At 41.3% G+C, this 23,628-nt stretch overlaps 1 protein-coding gene across 5 annotated transcripts in view; it reads right to left on the bottom strand.

Annotated features, from left to right (window-relative positions):
- GRIA1 (glutamate ionotropic receptor AMPA type subunit 1) overlaps positions 1-23,628 on the bottom strand; it is a 382,121-nt gene that overhangs the window by 32,520 nt on the left and 325,973 nt on the right. The gene's annotated exons all lie outside the window — the stretch shown is intronic.

Below are 23,628 nucleotides of genomic sequence, written 5' to 3'. Positions count from 1 at the left end.
TCAAGCTCTGTCAGATTGGATGGAGAGCGTCTGTGATCAGCAATTTTCAAGTCTTTCCACAGATTCTCAATATGGATTTAGGTCTGGACTTTGACTGGACCATTCTAACACATAAATTTGCTTTGATCTAAACCATTCCATTGTAGCTCTGGTTGTATGTTTAGGGTCGTTGTCCTGCTGGAAGGTGAACCTTCACGCCAGTCTCAAGTCTTTTGCATACTCTAACAGGTTTTCTTCTAAGATTGCCCTGTATTTGGCTCCATCTTCCCATCAACTCTGACCATCTTCCATTTCCCTGCTTTAACAAAAGCATCTCCACAACATGATGCTGCCACCACCATGTTTCATGGTGGGGATGGTGTGTTCAGGATGATGTGCAGTGTTATTTTTCCGCTACACATAGCATTTTGCTTTTAGGCCAAAATGTTAAATTTTGGTCTCATCTGACCAGAACACCTTCTTCCACATTTGCTGTGTTCCCTCACATGGCTCCTTGCAAACTGCAAATGGGACTTCTTATGGCTTTCTTTCAACAATGGCTTTCTTCTTGCTACTCTTCCATAAAGGCCAGATTTGTGGAGCGCAAAACTAATAGTTGTCCAGTGGACAGATTTCAAGAACTTTATCCCTGACCCATCTGGTGTGTTCCTTGGCCTTCTTGATGCTGTTTGTTCACTAACGTTCTCTAACAAATCTCTGAGGGCTTCACAGAACAGTTTTATTTATACTGAGATTAAATTACATGCAGGTGGACTCTATTAACTAATTAGGTGACTTATGAAAGCAATTGGTTCCACTAGATTTTAATTAGGGGTAACAGAGTAAAGGGGGCTGAATACAAATGCACGCCACACTTTTCAGATCTTTATTTGTTTTATTTTGAAAACCATTTATCATATTCCTTCCACTTCACAATTATGTGCCACTTTGTGTTGGTCTATCATATAAAATCCCAATAAAATACATTTATGTTTTTGGTTGTAACATAACAAAATATGGTAAACTTCAAGGGGTATGAATACTTTTTCAAGGCAATGTAGCATATACAATTGCAACACAAGTCATATTTTAATTGAAATTTTTCAATTGGCAGTGCTGTAATTTTCTGTAAAATGCAATGCAATATGGCTACCTAGAGGTGTTCTGAGCACAGAATGTGTACAGAATGCCCCCCAGAAACATAATTTCCTGTGTTTGTTTAAGAGCCATTGTTTCCATCCAATTGTTTCATATGATCCTATAATGTGAATAGGATTTTAAACCCCCACATAAAACACCCAAGGTGTCCCAAAATTATGTGATTAAATAAAAAAAAACACTTTGCAATACGCGTACGATTTCCTTATGTATCATCCATTTAGGACCAAGCAAGTGCATAAAAATACATGTTTATCCTGGAAAAAATGTACTCAGCACCTAATTTCCCGCTGTGGGCTAAAAACACAGTGCCTTGCTGCACATTAATCACAAGGAATGGTGAAAGCCCTGCCTGTTGTGTTTTGCTAAAACTTCAGAATACCTCCGCTCTCCTCATCTTCGCAACATAGGGGGGTGATTGGGTGATGGAAGTTCAAGGGAAGAACTGGGAAGGCTGATTATACTGCCAGAGACAAGACTGGAGTGGCTTTGAAGCTGCATTGCCATTCCAGAGAGGGCCTGAGCTTTGCTCAAACTCACAGATAAAGCTTGACACTCTGGAACTAACCCCAACACATATCATACAAAAGTCCAATCAACAGGAGAGCTTCAGAAGCGAGTAGAATCCTGACACATGATAAAGTGTACTCTTAAGTATTCAGCCGCAGTGGTTAGTTCAGTGTTTATTTTAGAGATAAGAAAGCCATAGATGATGCAATTTTTTTTCCTGCAACCATGCAGCGATATTGTGTTCTGCTGGTGGGGAGCCTTCCCTGCTGGAGAACACAATGATTACAGCTAGCGGCTAATGCCGCCAGTAGTAATCATATGCAAAAAATCCAAAAGGCTGTTTGTACTGAAGTCAATTGATGGATAGACTTCATTGCAACCAGCTTGCCCATAGGTGGATTGAATCTTGACTGGTCCCTGCTGAACCAGCTGAGATTCAATCCATCTATAGCTAGCTAGATTAGTGTTAGGATAATGGTTTTATGAGGTTTGATCTAATTGTTGGGGTTAATGTTGCAGTTTAGGGCATAAAGCCTACAGTTAGTTCAACTCTTTCTTTTGAGTAGGGAAGAGTTAATATTTCTGTATTTTCTATTTATGTGTGACTCCGTTGAGGAGATTTTCCCTCACGTAAGCACTTAAAAGGAGTCTGCAGTGTGTTTTTCTATACTACTGATTGAGTTACTTTTAGGCAAATCTGTGCTTCCTTCATGTAGGGTAATTCAACAAGTTTACATTAAACCCCCCCCCCCCTTCCCCAGCAGAACATACCTTTCCTTTGCTCTGCCCCACTGCTCCATTCAGCTGCCATGTGTGAGAACACTCAGTACTTCCAGGTATGCAAGAGCATGTGTCGCTAGCAGTAATCAAGACTCCCTGCCGTCAGAACACAATTGCTTTGTGGGAGGCATTCCCACATCAACACTGACTGTGTTGATGGGGGAGTCGAGTGATTTTCCTTTCCTTCCACCTGTGGTGGAAGGAAAGAAAATTGTGATATCCATTGCCTGCCTAACTCTCCTTCCTCTCATGTGACAATTTTTGTTCTTCGTGATCAGTTCAGTGCTGTCACATAAAGATGGAGAGAGTCCTCAACCCTATGTAAGCTCCAACTAAGGCAAACTGAAGCTAACACAGGGCTTACCATACTCTATCCTAGAAGATAAGTGTAGCATGGACAAAGCACAGGTTTGCTTTAAGGCCAATTTAAGCCAGCAATTATTTTTTTCTATTTTGGATAGAATAATGAGAGGTTAGAATCTATACCAGGTTGGGGTTCATTCACATGAACAGCAGACATTCATCTCTTGAGCAGGGCCCTCTTTTACCGGCATGGGATGCACAGCTCAGAAGTCTAAGGTTGTACCTGGCTCCAAATAATCTTGACAAAACAATCACATGGCATTTTCTCTATTGCCACTCCTAAGGGTGTACAGTTCAATGTGAGTGAAACACAATTATTATGCCCCATCCTGAATTATTTGATGGCTATGTGAGGTCAGTCTTTCTGAAGTCATTAATACTGTTCACTTTTAATATGCCTTGGGGGCTATATAAATTCAGTTAGGTACTATCTAATGTTCTAGTGAAGCGTTTCATCAAAAATGCATAAGAATTTGTAGATATGGATGGCATCTGCGTAATGGATGAAATGAGCACAGCAGCCATGTCCAAACAGGAAAATGATGACATGCTATGAAAAGTTCTGGACAGTGCCCAAAAATCTCAAGTTCAACAAGGATAAAATCTAGTACTTGTGGAAAAAAGTATAATTAGAGGAATTCATAAATTTAGATGGTGTCATGCCCAATGATAATGAAATAGTGGCAATTTGAAATGAGCCTGCTCCACAGGACAGACGGTCTAATGTAATTTTTTGGCATGAGAACATTGTTAGTACAATACGTTCATCTCTAAGTCACTGAAAGTGTTACTTAAAATGGATCTGAATTCAAAAAGTGAAGTCTTATGTTATATGGAATATCTAAAAATTGTGCCTAAGCAGTACACTGAAAAATATACCCTTTGTCTTGCATTTTTTTTCCCAGGAGATTTGGAGTGAGATTTGGTGATGTCACTACTGTGCTGCTTACTTTTTTCCTTTCTGTAGAGAAAGCTGTATCTGAAGCCTGAAGTGCAAGGCTCTCCCTGCTTCTGCATCATTAATTTTATGTATTGGCGCTTCCATAATCTCAAAGCCCTGCTTTGGCACTTTCATGCACAGGCACACTGCAGAACAAGGCATGGTGCATCAGTAATTGGAAATAGATCAGCTGCGGGGAGCCTAAAGGCAAGACTAGTGACTTGTTTTCTGTTTGCCTTATTTTGGGAATATCTATTTTGTGGCAACAGACCGCGTAGCAGAAGAAGCTAAGTATACTGAAAGCAATCTGAGAAAAGCACTGCTGTGTCTAAAAGAGTATAATGCAAACAGATGCATCCAAAGATGACCTTGAAGAAAGTCTCATTCAAGAAGGAAAAGCAGTGTTTCATGCATCAAGAGCAGAATTGTTTGGAATTGTAGAGCACAGTGATAATAGAAAATCAGAATGACTTTTAGTCAGTTTTGTTATTGCTATTAAATTTCTGTACTTACAGAGTATTCCTTTATTTTGCTAGCAATAATGTTTGTGACTTGGGCGTGTAGCCCCATCGGTGGAGCTCCTCTGAAGAGTTTTCAAGAATATGGTTGAAATTACAGAAATAATTTTTGACTGGAAAAATAAAAGCCATTGCTGACACACTGTCCAAAGTAGTTGACATGAAAATGCATAGATGGTGAAGACCTTTACACCGAGAACATGGCTTCTGCTATGCAAACTCCAGACTAAACTAACCCCGGATTAATGAAAACCTTGATTCGAAAGGCAATTTTTTTTTCCATTTTGAATAGAGGATGGGAGGGTTCAAACAGCTGTCTTTTTTTGGTGTTTGCCAATTCTTTCTCTTCACTGCCTGTCCTGTAGACTCAAGGAAAAAGACAGGAAATGTTTCCAATGTGAGGGAAATCCCCTCTTAGACAGTTTGCATGAGAACAAGTGTTCCCACTGAAGCATTTTCCCCCGTTCCTGTTCTGGTAAAAACTCTTGATTTTGGCTTTACTTTCACTTTTATTTCTTGGTGACTCAGACAATTGGAGAGCATAAAACAAACTGCAATGAAAATCAGACAGTGATTCTAACCCCTTACCAGTCTATCCAAACAAAAAAAAAATGGCTTTTAGTTGTAGCTTAGTTATACTTTGAAGGTGAATATTGTCTAAATACATGAGGCATGTGTATTTTTACTTGAATCTTAGTGTGCTTTGTGTATTTCTTCCAGATCTGAGCAGTAATCCACTGTGCAGCTATGCCTCTGTGCAGTAATTTCCTGTAATATAGACAGGTCAGTGCTCCTCTCTCTGCTTGTGCAGGGTGGCTGGTCTGGTATCTGCTCCCCTCCAGTGACGTGACTTCAGTGAGCTCCTCACTGGCTTGCCAACATCTTCGCTTGGTCTTCTATAACCTTCCATGCGCCAACATGGCCATGAATGATGAGTAGATTGCCATCAGCCTGTTGCCAACCCCCATTCTAAACCTTCCCCACTCTATCCGTAACAAACAAAAAAAATAGTTTGGCTATAGATATACTTTAAATACAAAACGTTTTATCATAACAAGATAAAGGGCTGATCCATTGAAATTGAAGAGAAGACAAATATCACATGATTGCGAGCAATCACATTCTCATTTAAATATTTTCCAAAACTAAATGGTGAAATCTAAGGTCAGTTCATCATGCTTGGACTGATCCTAGTTCCACCCTCTGATGGAGTGCTAAGGGCATGACACACAAGGTGGAGCTGTAAGTGTGCGGTCATCATGCTAGGAGCTTTCCCAGGAGTTTGAGGAAGCAGGATTGATCTGTAATAGCCACAGAGAGAGCAGTATATGGGAATCCATCCATGTAAATGAGAGTGTTCTTAGTCTTTTATTGTAATAACCTGTGTTTTGTAAAAAGCATGATGTTTCTTTGTTTTAACACAGAGGACAAGGGGGCACCCTTTACGTCTGGAGGAAAAGAAATTTAATCTCCAAACTCGGAAAGGTTTCTTCACAGTAAGAGCTGTGAAAATGTGGAATAGACTCCCTCAAGAGTTGGTTCTGGCCAGCTCAGTGGATTGCTTCAGAAAAGGCCTGGATTCTTTCTTGGATACACAGAATATAACTGGATACTAACATTTATAGGTAAAGTTGATCCAGGGAATATCCGATTGCCTCTCAGGGGATCAGGAAGGAATTTGTTTCCCAGCAGGAGCAAATTGGATCATGCTTTGCTGGGTTTATTTTGCCTTCCTCTGGATCAACTGTGGGTATAGGATTATAACTTTTTTTTTTCTATGGTTGAACTGGATGGACTTTTTTCAGCCAGACTAACTATGTAACTATGTTATGGAGCTGTGCTGGGACTGTGCTAAATATGTTGAGTAGAAGGAGTAACCCTTAAGAGACTGGTGTGTCTACAGTCCTAAGAACTGTACCTGGATAAAGCGGTAAAGTAATACTAAACCTAAAAACATTTTTTTTACCTTAATGCATTGTTTGCATTAAAGTAAAAAATGTTTTTAGTGTCTTTGTGTGAAGGGGAAGAGAGAGGAGAATAGATCAGCGCTGCAAATGGCCACATCTCTTCTCCACTCGCTCCCTGTTCACACAGGGACTTGAACAGCAGCAGGAGCCATTGGCTCTTGTTGCTGTCAACCAAATACTGTTAAGAGGAAGTGGGGGGGCACGGCTAAGTCCCTCTGTGTGTGTCTATGGAGTGTAGCTCTGTAGACACACAGGTTGGGAATGAGCATGCAGTGTGTGTCCCCTAGCAAAAGAAAAGGAGGAGCAAGGAGGGTGGGGAACTAGGGAGGAGGAGGATCGGGGCCACTCTGTGCAATACCATTGCACAAAGCAGGTGAATAAAACATGTTTGTTATCTTAATTTAAAAAATAAATTCTGCCTTTAGTAGAGCTATGAAAGGTGCTTAACCCCATGTGGGGTATGTGACTTCCAGTAATTTAAGAGGTCCAATATTCCAGGTGAAAGCACACCTAAAGGCATGATTGGTGGAAGTGTTTCACTGTGTGGTACACATACAGTTGTGGGAAGATTGCACTGAAGATGAAATGAAGACACATAGACTGTTACATTTTCTAAGTGACTGTGGAACCACACTGATCTATTGCACATGTGTGCTCTAGCATTATTTACAGTATGTACAAATGATAATATTATATTGTTCACATTTTTATCACTTTATGTTACGTAGTGGTCGGTACTAATTAATTAGCTTGCATGTAGGGATTGTGTATTTAGGAGCAATACACTACTTGCCCTCCAGAGGATTTACCCCCTTCCTGACCAGGCCATTTTTTGCGTTACGGCACTGTGTTATTTTAACTGACAATTGCGCGGTCATGCAACTCTGCACCCAAATGAAATTTACATCCTTTTTTCTTTTGGTGCTATATGATCACCTATGCATTTTTTATTTTTTGTGCTATAAAAAAAAAAGACCGACAAGTTTGAGAAGAAAAAAACAAGGAGTTTTGTTTACAAACAGTTCTCCCCCTTGACGGAGATGCTCGGCAATCACCGGGCACTGCGCTGCGGGTAGGGCACGCACGCGGCTTGTGCATGCCCCAACCTGGAAATGCGAAATCACGTATATACAGTGGATATAAAAAGTCTACACGCCTCTGTTAAAGTGTCAGGTTTCTGTGATGTAAAAAAATTAGACTAAGAAAACATATTTCATAACTCTTTTAACCTATAAACTGTACAACTCTATTGAAAAACAAAATTAAATATTTTAGGGGAGGAAGTAACCATAAAAACTAAAATAATGTGGTTACATAAGTGTGAACACCCTCTTATAACTGGGGATGTAGCTGTGTTCAGAATTAAGCAATCACATTCAAAATCATGTTAAATAGAAGTCAGTATACACCTGCCAGCATTTAAAGTGCTTCTGATTAACCCCATATAAAGTTCAGTTGTTCAAGTAGGTCTTTCCTGACATTTTCTTAGTTGCATCCTACAGCAAAAGCCATAGTCCGCTTCCAAAGCATCAAAGGGATCTCATTGGTAAAAGGTATCAGTCAGGAGAAGGGTACAAAAGAATTTCCAAGGCGTTAAATATACCATGGAACACAGTGAAGACAGTCATCATCAAGTGGAGAAAATATGGCGCAACAGTGACATTACCAAGAACTGGACATCTCTCCAAAATTGATGAAAAGACGAGAAGAAAACTGGTCTGGGAGGCTGCCAAGAGGCCTACAGCAACATTAAAGGAGCTGCAGGAATATCTGGCAAGTACTGGCTGTGTGGTACATGTGACAACAATCTCCTGTGTTCTTTATATGTCTCTGCTATGGGGTAGAGTGGCAAGACGGAAGCCTTTTCTTACAAAGAAAATCATCCAGGCCCGGCTAAATTTTGCAAAAACACATCTGAAGTCTCCTACAAGCATGTGAGAAAATGTGTTCTGGTCTGATGAAACCAAGGTTGAACTTTTTGACCATAATTCCAAAAGATATGTTTGCCGCAAAAACAACACTGCACATCACCAAAAGAACACCATACCCACAGTGAAGCATGGTGGTGGCAGCATCATGTTTTGGGGCTGTTTTTCTTCAGCTGGAACTGGGGCCTTAGTCAAGGTAGAGGGAATTATGAATAGTTCCAAATACCAGTCAATATTGGCACAAAACCTTCAGACTTCTGAAAAGGAACTTCAACTTTCAGCATGACAATGACCCAAAGCAAACATCCAAATCAACAAAGGAATGGCTTCACCAGAAGAAGATTAAAGTTTTGGAATGGCCCAGCCAGAGCCCAGACCTGAATCCGATCGAAAATCTGTAGGGTGATCTGAAGAGGGCTGTGCACAGGGATGCCCCTCACAATCTGACAGATTTGGAGTGTTTTTGCAAGGAAGAGTGGGCAAATATTGCCAAGTCAAGATGTGCCATGCTGATAGACTCATACCCAAAAATACTGAGTGCCGTATTAAAATCAAAAGATGCTTCAACAAAGTATTAGTTTAAGGGTGTGCACACTTATGCAACCATATTATTTTAGTTTTTTATTTTTACTTCCCTCCACCTAGAACAGGTGTTTGTTCACCTGAGTTGTACTGTTTATAGGTCACATTAATGGTGGAAAAAGTTTCATTTTTTTTACATCAGAGAAGCCTGACATTTTAACAGGGGTGTGTAGACTTTTTATATCCAATGTATACATGATTATGTGCACCCATGCTGCTTTGTAGCAGTACTTCTGCTATAGAGCGGATGGGAAGCAGTAAGTGTGTGTTTAGCTGCTCTTAGGTGTTGGGGTTTAAGACACAGACAGATCAGAATGAATAAAAACTTTAAACCAGAATTTCAAACTAGGTATCAATCAAAGAAGAGCGATCAATGGCCCAGCACTGAGCCTGCCAGACAGAAGTGAAAAGTTCCTTATGGGACAAAATTTATAATGGCTTGTCAATACACAGCAAGTAAATCTTCAAACAATTATCTAAATTAAATATGTAATGCAACAATATTCAATACGAAATGTACAAAAAAACTTTATTATCACTTGGGGCAATGCATTATATTCCTACTAATAGGTAACAACTTTAAAAACAATCAATAAAATAGCCACGCAGGAGATACGAATAGCAATGTTGTTTAGAAAAACAATCCATAATCATCCTTCCAAACTAAAAACAACAGACGTCCTTCCAGTAAAAACAAATTCAGAAGACTTGTTGTGTATATGAGCACAAATTTACCATAAATATTCCAATATTTGTGAATCTGGGTCCACTTGATGAGCCACCATTTGTTATAGATGTATATGTTATATCCAAGACAGACAGACCTATATAAACCCAAAAAGACTGCTTGAAAGATTACCTGCTGGAAAACAGTGACAGAGATACAGAATCGCTTGCAGAATTGAGTGATAGCGATTCCTGGGGAAGTTCGTCATCAGACACAGAAAGCGATTTCAGCAACGATCCTGCGACTGTGCGGACTTGGTGCTCGATTGACTGCGGTATGGAGCACGTAGCGCCCCCAAGATTCCCGTTTACTGGAGCACCTGGTATCAAAGTGGATGTTAAGGATGACAACCCCTTGGCATACCTCCAACTCTTTTTGACCGATGAGGTTATTGAAAAAATTGTTACGGAGACAAATCGGTACCAGGAGCAACAAGCTGCTATGCATCAGAGGTTTTCAAGGAGCAGAAAGTGGGAACCAGTGACCAAAGAGGACATCTGGAAGTTTCTGGGCCTAATAATTCTTCAGGGAGTGGTGGGGAAACCCCTGCAGAAGTGGTATTGGACAACCAACAAATTACTAGCCACTCCTTTTTTTGGCACGGTCATGTCAGAATACAAATTTTCTCTGATAATTAAATATTTGCACTTTGCAAATAATGAAGAATTTGATGAGACTTCTCATCCAGCTCCAAAACTCAAAAAGATTTGGGAGGTTTATCAAATTATTCTGAAAACTTTCCAGCAGACTTATGTACCAGATAGAGACATTAATATCAATTAAAGTCTAATGGCCTACAAAGGAAGACTCAGCTGGATACAGTATATGGCGTCAAAGAGAGCACGATTTGGCATAAAATCATTCATGCTATGTGAATCAAACACTGGTTACATATGGAATTTGGTCCTATACACCGGGAAAGGAACCAAATTCAACGAACGATTCAGTAATTATGGAATGGCAACCACTTCAGTTCTTACTTTGATTGAGCCATTGCTGAATCAGGGCTATTGTATTACCACAGACAATTTTTACACTTCTCCAGAACTCTATGAGTTCCTTCTACACAACAAGACGGATGCATATGGGACCGTTAGGGCTAACCGGGGTGACATGCCGCCAACCTTTGGCAATAAAAAGCTCAAGGCAGGAGAAATAGTTGCCTGGCAGAAAGGCAAAATGATGGCACTGAAATGGGGCAACAAAAAAGATGTTTGCCTAATGACTACTATTCACAACACCTCTACTGTCATGGTACACGCAAAAGGAAATGGATTACAACAACACCATGGGAGGTGTGGACAGATCTGACCAGGCCATGACATTTTATGCAGCAATGAGAAAACAACAAAAAAAATTACAAAAAAATCTTCAGGCATCTTTTTGAACAGTGTTTATGGAACGCATTCATTCTGCTAAAAAAAAAAGAGTGACAAGCCTGTGGTGCATGCAGACTTTGTTTGGAAAGTTGCCGAACTTATATTTCTCAAGCACCAAACACCAACGACTGTAAATAGATCTGGACGTCGTGGTGCTGGCGTTGTAAACCCGGAACGCCTGACTGGTCATCACTTTATGGACCACATTCCACCAACGGAAAAGAAGTCTGCACCCACAAGGATGTGTGTGGTTTGCTGCTCTAAGCGTGACGACACTGGAAGGAAAATCAGAAAAGAAACCCGGTTCTATTGTCCTGATTGTGACGTCGGACTTGGTGCTGTACCATGTTTTAAAATTTTCCACACCCAGGATGTTTACTGAAGCAATATGACTACACTGTATACACCAATCATACACTGTAAGCACTACAGTGTATGATTGGGAAGGCCCAAAGCATAAATAGAAAGTTTTTAAAAAAAATTTTTTCTTTATATATAATAAATGCATTTTTTTTACCCGAGACATCTACTAGACTCTGGTTTGGACAGATTTAAGTGAGTTATTCCTAAGAATTACAGGCCTACAATATAAAACGCCAAATTTCCATGCAAAATAATGGTACCGCTTTCAGCACCAAAAATCTGAAATAATCATACCGCCAGGAAGGTTAAATAATGCATTACAATTTAACTAAACCCATTAGATTTTAGTCAACTAAAATACAACTAAAGTTAAAACAATTCAGATGACTAAAATACGACTAAAACTAAAATGGCATTTTAGCCAAAAGGCTATGACTAAAACTAAATTGAAATATGACATCAAAATTAACACCGTTTTGTGTTCGAAAAGTATCTTGTATGAAAGAAACATATACGTAAAACATCAAATGATGCAGTTAGGATATTGTTTACATCCTTGATGTAACAAATAAGTGCATATGTCTAAATGTCCAAAAGAATGCACTGATATATATTGTATCTATAAGGATATTGTATAGATAGATCATGATCTTAGAGCATGACCAAACAAACAGTCCTGGTGGTGATTGAAACAGGGCCAGTAAGGATCCCTACTACACTGTTGTATGGACATACAGTCATGGCCGAAATTGTTGGCACCCTTGATATTTCTCCAGGAAATCATGTATTTCTCACGAAACGTATTGCATTAACACATGTTTTGCTATACACATGTTTATTCCCTTTGTGTGTATTGGGACAAAACAAAAAAAGGGAGGAAAGAAAGCAAATTCGACATAATGTCACACAAACCTCCAAAAATGGGCTGGACAAAAGTATTGGCACCCTTTCACAACTGCGGATAAATAAGAATGTTACAAGCATGTGATGCTCCTGTAAACTCACCTGGGGCAAGTAACAGGTGTGGGCAATATAGAAATCACACCTGAAAGCAGATAAAAAGGAGAGACGTTCACTTAACCTTTGCATTGTGTGTCTGTCTGTGCCACACTAAGCATGGACAACAGAAAGAGGAGACGAGAACTGTCTGAGGACCTGAGAACCAAAATTGTGGCAAAATATCAACAATCTCAAGGTTACAAGTCCATCTCCAGAGAACTAGATTTGCCTTTGTCCACAGTGCGCAACATTATCAAGAAGTTTGCAACCCATGGCACTGTAGCTAATCTCCCTGGTCGTGGACGGATGAGGAAAATTGATGAAAGATTGCAACGCAGAATAGTCCGGATGGTGGATAAGCAGCCCCAAACATGTTCCAAAGACATTCAAGCTGTCCTGCAGGCTCAGGGAGCATCAGTGTCAGCGCGAACTATCCGTCGACATTTAAATGAAATGAAACGCTATGGCAGGAGACCCAGGAGGACCCCACTGCTGACACAGAGACATAAAAAAGCAAGACTACAGTTTGCCAAAATGTACTTGAGTAAGCCAAAAGCCTTCTGGGAAAACGTCTTGTGGACAGATGAGACCAAGATAGAGCTTTTCGGTAAAGCACATCATTCTACTGTTTACCGAAAACGGAATGAGGCCTACAAAGAACAAAACACAGTACCTACGGTAAAATATGGTGGAGGTTCAATGATGTTTTGGGGTTGTTTTGCTGCCTCTGGCACTGGGTGCCTTGACTGTGTGCAAGGCATCATGAAATCTGAGGATTACCAAAGGATTTTGGGTCGCACTGTAGGGCCCAGTGTCAGAAAGCTGGGTTTGCGTCCAAGATCCTGGGTCTTCCAGCAGGACAATGACCCCAAACATACGTCAAAAAGCACTCAGAAATGGATGGCAAAGAAGCGCTGGAGAGTTCTGAAGTGGCCAGCAATGAGCCCAGATCTAAATCCCATTGAACACCTGTGGAGAGATCTTAAAATTGCTGTTGGGAAAAGGTGTCCTTCCAATAAGAGAGACCTGGAGCTGTTTGCAAAGGAAGAGTGGTCCAAAATTCCGGGTGAGAGGTGTCAGAAGCTTATTGATGGTTATAGGAAGCGACTGATTTCAGTTATGTTTTCCAAAGGGTGTGCAACCAAATATTAAGTTAAGGGTGCCAATACTTTTGTCCAGCCCATTTTTGGGGTTTTGTGTGACATTATGTCATATTTGCTTTTCTGCCTCTGTTTTATATTTGTTCCAATACATACAAAGGGAATAAACATGTGTATAGCAAAACATGTGTTAATGCAATACCTTTTTTGTGTGAAATACTTGATTTTCAGGAAAAATATCAAGGGTGCCAACAATTTCGGCCATGACTGTATCTGGCAATTCAATCGTATATTACCACCATTGATATATGATTGAAATATTTAACATAAAGTTTTCCATATCACCCATGAAGGCCTATGAGGGGTTAAAGGCTTGGCATCTTCTCTTTGCAGGGCCCAGTTAAGACAAGCATAGATGTAGAATATCAAGAGAGATGGTAAAGTTTAGTATATAATGCCAAGATGTAGTCTACTTAAAGATAATCTTGTAGGGGGTCCTCAGCAAAATGAGAAACATATCCACAAAAACAAAAAAAAAGAAAAGAAAACCCCATGTGTGGCTGAGGTAAACACCAAGTAACGCTTGATGCATTTCGTCACTGCTTAGGTGAGCTTCTTAAGAAGTGTAAAGAAAAGTTTTCTGGGTGAGGGCAGTGTGAAGCTCCAGCAATAGATGATAAGAGCACAGGAGAATGATGTGATTGCAGCAGTAAGTTGCACCCTTCCCAGCCAATCTAACATGTACACTGCAGTTCAGCTTAATCTGGAGGTCACAAGAAGCTTCTGGGTATTTTTGGTGCTTCTCTGTGCTGATCAACAAACTCTACTACCCCTTCCAGCTCCAGACGGAATTGCATCAGTAGCACATACACGGAGACCTTCCCTGACACAGAGATCTGTGCTGTTGTGCACTCCTGCTGGCCTCTGCAATAAGGGCAAAGCTACAAGGCTTCCTCCAGTCAGCTCTGGCAGCTGGAACTGTTAGGTGCCCAAGGCAGCCAAAGTTGGCCAGAAGGACCCCCACATCTCCATCTGCAGCCCCCATCTGCTTCAACAGCTAAATTCCAGCTGTTGTGGAGACAGGAAACTAGGGTTTGGCAGGAGATAGAGTTTGGAATTAGGAAATGCTTCTCTCATAGAAACTGGTGTAGAAAGATAGTAGATAGAAAGAGCTCTACCCATGCAGGAATGGTTACCCAAACTTTCTAAACAAAAGGTCAACATCACAAGTTGAAAGTGGGACTTCACAAGGCCAAGGAAGACTATGCTAGAGATAACATTAGATATCACACTACAAGAGAGAAACAAAACCAAGAGCTGGGTATTTGCAATTATTTTAGATGCCTGGAGTCCTGTTTGCTGTGGGAAGCATGAACCAGTTATAACGGAAGCTAAGTGACTTTTTAGTGTAACCCTATAACACTGCCAATGTTCATTTGCTAAGAAGCTTAGGTAGCATGTAAATGTGTGTTGTATGTATATTTGTAGCACTCTCTTTGTCTTGTGTTGTGTTGTTATAACTGTAAAGAGTTTGTATAAACAGTATTTTTATGTAGTAAAACCCATTAATACTACTTTTGGTCCATTCTCCTTACCTTTACTGCAAGAATTAGACGAACAGCAGTACTTGGGATTTGCATTAATTTCCAATTGAAAACAATTGGAGCTCTCTTCTGAGATTCTCACCAAACTATTGGGAGTATTGTTTGAGATTTGCACCCCCAAAAAATGACTGTGCAGAGATGAAGTAACTCCTGTGCATATGCAGGAGTTCATTCCACCCGGCAGTGCCAAAAATGTAGTGAAAGCTCACTAATACTACTTTTGGGCCAGTCTCCTTAGTCTAGAGAGAATTATACAAACAGAATTAGACTAGCATTCCCAGAGATCCTCAAAGATCACAACAAAGACTCTAAGCCCTCTTTCATACCTGAATGATTTATAACTTTAAATGCAAATCTTCAAAGCACTCAACAACCAAAATCCCATGCTTGTAAATTGTGTCTGTTTACATATGAGTACTACCTGTAGCACAATGCCTGAAGCTCACAAAAGGTACACAAGTTATTTTTGGGATCCCATTTTAAATGGAAGTGCCTGATAAACACCTGAAAATTAGCATTTTTTAAAATTTAAACAACCATCTCCTCATCCTGATTTAACTAACTTTCCATTGGCAAAAATAAAGACACTCAAGCCTAAACAGGCCTGTAAAAAATGTTCAAACATTTTCAATATTTTCTTCAAAAGAAACAAAGTTGATTCATCCAATTTAAACAACTGGGTGGAGCTGCTTGGATAATAAGTTGTAAAGCTACTACTTCAATTACATCAGCTTGCAAAGTAAATTAATATTCTGCCAGAAATTTGTCACCTTCATTACTTTTTGTCAAGTTTCATTAAGTTCATGTACACTTCACACGAAGATTAGGTTAACATAAAATGAATGTAATACGTAGTAATATATATACCTGCCATTAAAACATATTCTTTAGGGAAATTACAAGCCTGGCTGAATTTCAAATACTAATGTGAAATCACAGATGATCATCTATTTATGCATGTAAAAACCAACTGATTCTAAACATTTCTCAGAGACAGAATTTATTCATTTTTTTGAAAATTACAAATGAGTATTTCAAATTCACCACCAGCAGTAAAATAGATTAGAAAAGCAGAAGAGATCAGATTATGTAGACTGCTGAATGACTCAAAGATAGGCCCCATCCATGTCCCTGTCTACTAGTATTAACAGCCCAGCTGGTGTCCATGGATAACAGTGTCATAAATCCGTCCCGTCTTAAATATTTATATCTATAATATTTTAAACAAATTCTTAAAAAAAAATAGAACAAAAACATTTTTACTTTAGGAAAACACCAAATCATTTATTTGTATGTATTCAATAAACTATGCTAAAAATGTACAACAGCACATTAGTATTCTCTGTTCTCAAATTCACATTAATTTATCCCTCTTTTCAATCCCACAGTTACGAATATCACCCTCACTCCTTCCTTATCCCTACTACTGTGCTCATCACCTTATGCAAAACTTAACCCACATGCTGACCCAAACACCAGAACAGCTCGGTATGTGAGCTGATATACATTCCACTCATATCTTACTTTCCTCACTCTCTTTCTTCTCCTAAGCTCTGAGGATATCCCCCTAATTATGCCCCCCCAGTGACTCATTGCCAATCCCACAACCAGCAGCCTCTTACCTCTGGCAACAGCCTTGATCCACTCAGTTTGATCTCCATCCCCCTGCTTCTACAAACCAACCCCCCTTCTTATGTTCCATGTGGAATACTCACTCTGTCTGTAACAAACTCATCTCTGTCCTTGACCTTTTTGTTCCCATTCCTTAACCTAGTTGCCATTACAGAAACCTTGCTTCAAGAGTCTGACTCTACCTCTTCTTCTGCTCTCTTCCATGGTGGTGTGCTCTGGATTGACTCACACAGGCCCAATGGATGGAAAGGAGCTGAGGTTGGTTTGCTTGTATCCCCATTGTGCACCTTTCAAGTCCTTCCTACAACTCCCTCTCTTTCTCTTCTTTTCAGACTCACTGTATTTGTCTGTTTTCTCTAATTTCTCTAAGGATTGCAGTGATCTAGCAGCTTCCTGGACTAGTTGCACGCGTCCTTGATGACTTCACTGCCTGGCTATTCTACTTTCTCTCCTCTGAAATACCCACTATTATTCATGCTCTCTGTTAATGTTAACAGTCTGGCTACATCTCAACTTCTCAACTGCACCTCATATTTTAACCTAACACAATGGACATTCTCCACTCACTTCGATGGTACAAAAATGGTACACATCTCTGCACTAATTGCACCCTCACCAACATGCCCTTTCCTATCTCTGATTACAGTCTCATCTTTTTTACAGTGTCCCTGTCTTCAACCTTCAAGCATCAATCGATTAGCCATAAAAAAAACCTTTGCTACTTTAACTCGTCTCTTCTCTATTCTGCTTCTGACCACCTCTAAGATAAAATCTCTTCCTGTCCTGCCCTGACCTGGCCACTTTCATCTGCAACAGTTCACTCTCATTCTCACTGGAAGCACATGCTCCACTCACTACAAATCCGGCTCTGACCATCAGACTGATGACACCAGAAATCTTAATACATAGCCATGCACTGAATAGATTGTAGTGCAAAGCCAAATCCCTGCAAACCTTCACCCTGTATAAATCTGTCTTTCTAAAATACAATTCCTGCCTCCATGCTGCCAAACAAACCTATTTCATCACTCTCATTAATAATCTCATCCAGTCCTCATCTGTTCTTCTCTACCTTTAACACTCTATTTTGGCCCCCACCACCTCCCCCCTGTAGCTCACTCACTGCTCACGAGATTTCCAATCATTACAAAAACAAGATTGATGCAATTTGTGGGGACATCTCTGTGTTGCTGTGGCTATTTTGGTGATTTAAATAGCATTGAGTTAAATATATATATATATAATATTTTAGTTACATGTGTTGTTTTTGGAAGCTAAGCCTCTCCTGCTCATCTGGTAATGAGCTCACTGGACTAGTTCATGAGCTCAGGACAGGAAGTGATGTACAGGAAATAGGGGGAGGGGAAAGCAGACTTGAACACAGCCATGTGCTGAGAAGACAAAGGAACTAGTAGCTCTGGAGGACTCTGAGAAGCAATGAGCAATGAGAAGATTATATCACAAGGAAAATCCACGTTAGGTAGCTTAGTATACTTTAGAATACTTATTGCACACATTGTCCATGTTAATTTGCCGGGAAGTATAGAAAGTTTGGGCATGTGTATATTGTATGCATATTTTGTATGAATATCTGTCAGTCTTGTATTTCTAACATTGTATTTAGTTTATGTGAGTACAGCATTTTTGCTTAGTAAAGCAAACATTAATACATTACACAGGTTTTTAAGCTTCCTTGCTTTACCTCAAAGTGACCGTAAAAGACGCAAAGCAAAACAATCTCCACTGCACAGATATTTACCCCACTTAACATACCCTGGCTAAAACCACATTCAGTACTTTCCTCTTTTGACCTTGTTACTACAGATGAGGTCACCAAACCTTTCTTAGAAGCGTGCTATACCACCTGTCTTTTGAACTCTGTTCCCCCACAACTACTAAGGTCATGCTGTTACATCATCCTATGCTCCCTCACTCACATCTTCAATATCTCCCTCTCTACTGGCAACTTCTCCTCCCCTCTAAAGCATGCCTTGGTTATCCACATACTTAAGAAGCCCTCATTGGAACTATACCAGCCAGAAAACTTAAATTGGATCTTCACCATCAAATGAAAAGTTCTTGCTGTCCATCCCTCCTCCACTCCGCTTCCTGTATATTGGATTTATTAGTTTACCCTTTTTTCCTGAAAAAGGGTTCGATCCCTCGTACAATACATGTAAATTGCCTAAGAGAATGACAAGCTCTGCACCTGCTGTACCTCTTAGGATATGTATGCCACATAGCCCAGGAAGTCTAAGTGTTTCATTCACAGAGAAGGAGAGGGGGTGGGTCTAATTGCACATCATCTAGAAGATCTCCAGCTAAACCCAGAATAGCCAAGCTTCCCGATTATGTCATATGCAAACATGGTGGTATGGGACCCAAGTGACAGCTGCTGAGAATAGGACCTCGGCAGGACAAAACTGGATCCCCTGGGTAGGTGAGTATGTGAAGAACTAGCATAAGGTTAAAAAAGGAAAAGAAAGAGGGGGTGGGAAGGTGAATATTTTTCCTCCTACCTATTACAGCGCTCCTTCAATGTTCTGTCCTCTGACCTCTTCTCTTCTCTTCTATACATTCTCCCTTGGTCACTTGATAACCTCCCACGGCTTACAATACCACCTCTATGCTGTTGGCACCCAAATCTATCTCTCTACTCTCCACCTCACCCCTTCAGTCTCCTCTTGCATTATAAACTTATTTACTGACATATCAGTATGGATGTCACACCACTTTCTCAAACTCAGCATTTCTAAAACTGAGCTTATAATATTCCCCGCGGCCATGTCACCTCCCCTGACTTCTGTGTTAAGATCAATAATACAACTATCAGTCCTTCCCCTCTTACCATGGTGCTTACCTGTCCTTTCAGCCTCCTATTCAATCATTTTCAGAACCTTATAGACTTCACATCTGTAGCGTTTCCAAAATACGCTCCTTTTTGACCAACAAAACCACCAAGCAACTCATCCACTCCCTTGTTATCTCTCGCTTTGACAGCTCCCTTCTCATAGGCCTATCTCTATGCCAGCTATCCCCCTTTAGTCTATAAAAAATGCTGCTGCCAGACTCATCCACCTTACTAACTGCTCAGTGTCTGTTACCCCTCTCAGCCAATCCCTCCACTGGCTTTTCCCAACAAAAAAAATACTAACAACATAATACAAAGCCATATACAACTCTTCCCCGAACTACACCACCAATCTTGTCTCAATATATCACCCACACTGTCCTCTCTGCTCCACCCAAGACCTCCTTCTCTCTAGTTTCCTTGTCTCCTCCCCCCATGCTCATCTCCAGGACTTCTCCAGAGCCTATCCCATCCTCTGAAACTCTCTACACCAATCTGTCCAGCTATCTCCTACTCTGTCCACTTGTAGGTAACCCCTGAAAACATATCTCTTCAGTGAAGCCTATCCCACCTTCAGATAATAACTGAATCTTTTATTTTTCCCATCAACACATCCCCCACAGTTATTACTTTTTGCTCCACTTGGCTCTCCCTATTAGATTGTAAGCTCTCAGGAGAAGGCCCTCCTAACCTTCTTATATTGAATTGTATTGTAACTGGAGCTATATATATGTAAATACTATATAATATTATTAATAATTAGAGATGAGCGAATTATTCAAAAATTCGATTCGGCTGATTCGGCGAATTCGCGGAATAAATTTGATTCGAGTCGAATATATTCGCTGCGAATTTAACATATAAAAAGGGTGTTTCTAGGCTTCAGAGAGCCTTTATATTAGTGCAGAACACTGTACCTTTAATTTAAATGCCCTTGGAGTCTGCTGGGGAAGAGAAATAATACTGTCAGTCAGTATGACATGCAGATGAGTGCCGTCGATCTTAGAATCACCGCACACTTCACTCATTTGGGCAGTCACGGGGCCAAAACCAGAGTGTGGAGCCACAGTGTGGCGGTGGAGGCAGCAGCAATGGGAGGCCATACAGCACCCTATGAAAAAATGGAACCCACCAGCAGTGTGAGGAGACCTGAAAGTGGCACATGGCAGAGTGTGGCGATGGAGACAGCAGCAATGGGAGGCCGTACAGGGACCCATGACACACTCTGGACCTGGCAGCAGCATGAGGAGGCGGTACAGGGGCCCATGACAGATTACGGGCCTGGCAGCAGCAATGGGAGGCCCGTAATCTGCCAGCACCCTATGACAAAATGGAACCCACCAGCAGTGTGAGGAGACCTGAAAGTGGCACATGGCAGAGTGTGGCGATGGAGACAGCAGCAATGGGAGGCCGTACAGGGACCCATGACACACTCTGGACCTGGCAGCAGCATGAGGAGGCGGTACAGGGGCCCATGACAGATTACGGGCCTGGCAGCAGCAATGGGAGGCCCGTAATCTGCCAGCACCCTATGACAAAATGGAACCCACCAGCAGTGTGAGGAGACCTGAAAGTGGCACATGGCAGAGTGTGGCGATGGAGACAGCAGCAATGGGAGGCCGTACAGGGACCCATGACACACTCTGGACCTGGCAGCAGCATGAGGAGTCGGTACGGGGGCCCATGGCAGATTACGGGCCTGGCAGATGACGACGAGGCTGCCAAGTGCGATCAGCCTCATCATCATCAATTAGGGTCTCCGCCTCACTACTAGCCCCCTCGGCTGCGTGTGGGTCAGGAGACAGACCTGTCTCTAGACCGGCTACCGAGCCACTCTCCTCGCCACTACTTCTTCGCCTGGCTGCTGAAGAGGCGGATGTCTCCCCCCGTTCCTGACCGCCCTCTGTTAGCTCTTCCTCACTGTACAGTGGGGCTGAGCCCACAGCATGCGATACTTCACTTGGTGAGGGAACACCAAAGGACAGGGGCAGGTAGAGGACACGTGATTTCAGTGGGCTTGCTCCCGGGCCATGCCAACTAACGGTTGTGTCTGACGTACCCACCGACCATTGGCTGTAGGTGTCAGAGGTGACCTGGGAAGAGGAAGACGACCGAGCCAACCAATCGATGACGGCAGGGTTGTCGGTGGAGACACGACCGCTGGATGACACCGGGAGCACTGGACTCTGGCTGCGAATAGTGCTGCCTCGACCCCTTCCTCTGCTGCCACGTCTGCTCGCTCCTAAAACATTGCCTCCTCTGCCACTCCTCTGCAATTCTGTGTCCCTGAGTAACGATTCTGTGTCCCTGAGTAACGATTCTGTGTCCCTCAGTAACAATTCTGTGTCCCTCAGTAACAATTCTGTGTCCCTGAGTAACAATTCTGTGTCTGTCCCTGAGTAACAATTCTGTGTCCCTGAGTAACAATTATGTGTCCCTGAGTAACAATTCTGTGTCCCTCAGTAACGATTCTGTGTCCCTCAGTAACAATTCTGTGTCCCTGAGTAACAATTCTGTGTCCCTGAGTAACGATTCTGTGTCCCTCAGTAACGATTCTGTGTCCCTGAGTAACAATTCTGTGTCCCTGAGTAACAATTCTGTGTCCCTGAGTAACGATTCTGTGTCCCTCAGTAACAATTCTGTGTCCCTGAGTAACAATTCTGTGTCCCTGAGTAACAATTCGGTGTCCCTGAGTAACAAATCTGTGTCCCTGAGTAACGATTCTGTGTCCCTCAGTAACAATTCTGTGTCCCTGAGTAACAATTCTGTGTCCCTGAGTAACAATTCTGTGTCTGTCCCTGAGTAACAATTCTGTGTCCCTGAGTAACAATTCTGTGTCCCTGAGTAACAATTCTGCGTCCCTGAGTAACAATTCTGTGTCTGTCCCTGAGTAACAATTCTGTGTCCCTGAGTAACAATTCTGTGTCCCTGAGTAACAATTCTGTGTCCCTGAGTAACGATTCTGTGTCCCTAAGTAACGATTCTGTGTCCCTAAGTAACGATTCTGTGGCCCTAAAGTCTCTCTGGCCCTAACTCTGTCCCTAATACAGACAGGTCTGTCTCTCTTGAATGACCGGAGGCTAATGGAGAATTGTAAGATGGCCGCAATTTATAGCTCCACCATTACACAGTGCTGGCCGGCTGGCTGCTGATTGGCTAATGCGATCACATGTCATGAATGAATGCATTATGGGTCAGCGCGCCTTGTCTGCGCGCTTTCCCAGAGATCCCAGCTCCGTCGCCACACATGTCGCTGCCATTTTTGGAAAAATTCGATTCGTGCATCCGAAGTTTGCTAATTTTCGGATTCGGCGCGAATCGAATTTTTCCTAATCTTCGAAACGAATTCCACTTCGCCATGTTCGATTCGCTCATCTCTGTTAATAATGTCTGACATCGATGATATATAAATTTCATTCACAGCATTCCAGCTCAAAATATAAATCAAGCTGGGAGGATTGTTGCACAATGAATAAAGCATAGCTAGCCAATAATACATAACATTCTATCTAATAAACATGTTACTAGCATACTTGCTTCAAAAAATATGTGAGAGGAGGTCATTGAAGCTGAAAGTTTTCACGTCTCCAAAATGTTGACAAAAATTTGTAGATTTCAAGATTTCATCGAACGTTTGCCCTTGTAGTGAAATGTATTGGAGCCAATAGGGTGAAATAAAGGTGTTTTTTGGAGTTCTTTAGGGTGCAGTGTGCTTTAAATGGCTCCTGAGGGTTATGAAAGCTCAATTCAACTATCGTGGACCTGTTCTGCTGTAATACAGTTCCTTTAAATTTTTTTCAGTGAAAGGAACAAAACAGTTGAAAAATAGGAAAGTAAAAAAAAAACCCAACAGTAAACACATTACAATCAAACAAACAGTGCACAAAACCACCCTAAATTCAAGGAAAAAAGCACACTCTCCAAATGATAAAAAACTATTTTTAGTTAAAGAAAAATAACTAAGCAGTTTAGTAAGCAAGAATGAGTGAAATTTAACCAATGGCAAAAGCAGTGATTTTGTGAGTAAATTAATTTAACTGAAATCACTATGTTCATTCCTGCCTATGAGCATTGGTCCTGCAGTGTGCACAATATCAGTACTAAAGTGCTACTTATAGGGAAAGCTAGTGGAGAATATATATAAACATGAAATGACATTGAAGTATTGAAAACACATGAATTACACTGACATGAAACTATTATGGTTGGCAGATGCTATGTCTGGTTAGTTGATATCGCCTCAGTGAG

The sequence above is a fragment of the Staurois parvus genome, unplaced genomic scaffold (genome assembly GCF_062004578.1).
Source record: "Staurois parvus isolate SC_StPar_1 unplaced genomic scaffold, SC_StPar_1.0 ptg000298l, whole genome shotgun sequence".
NCBI lineage: Eukaryota > Metazoa > Chordata > Amphibia > Anura > Ranidae > Staurois > Staurois parvus.
Note: the sequence above shows the minus strand (reverse complement) of the source record. Positions and strands in the feature narration are given on the sequence as shown.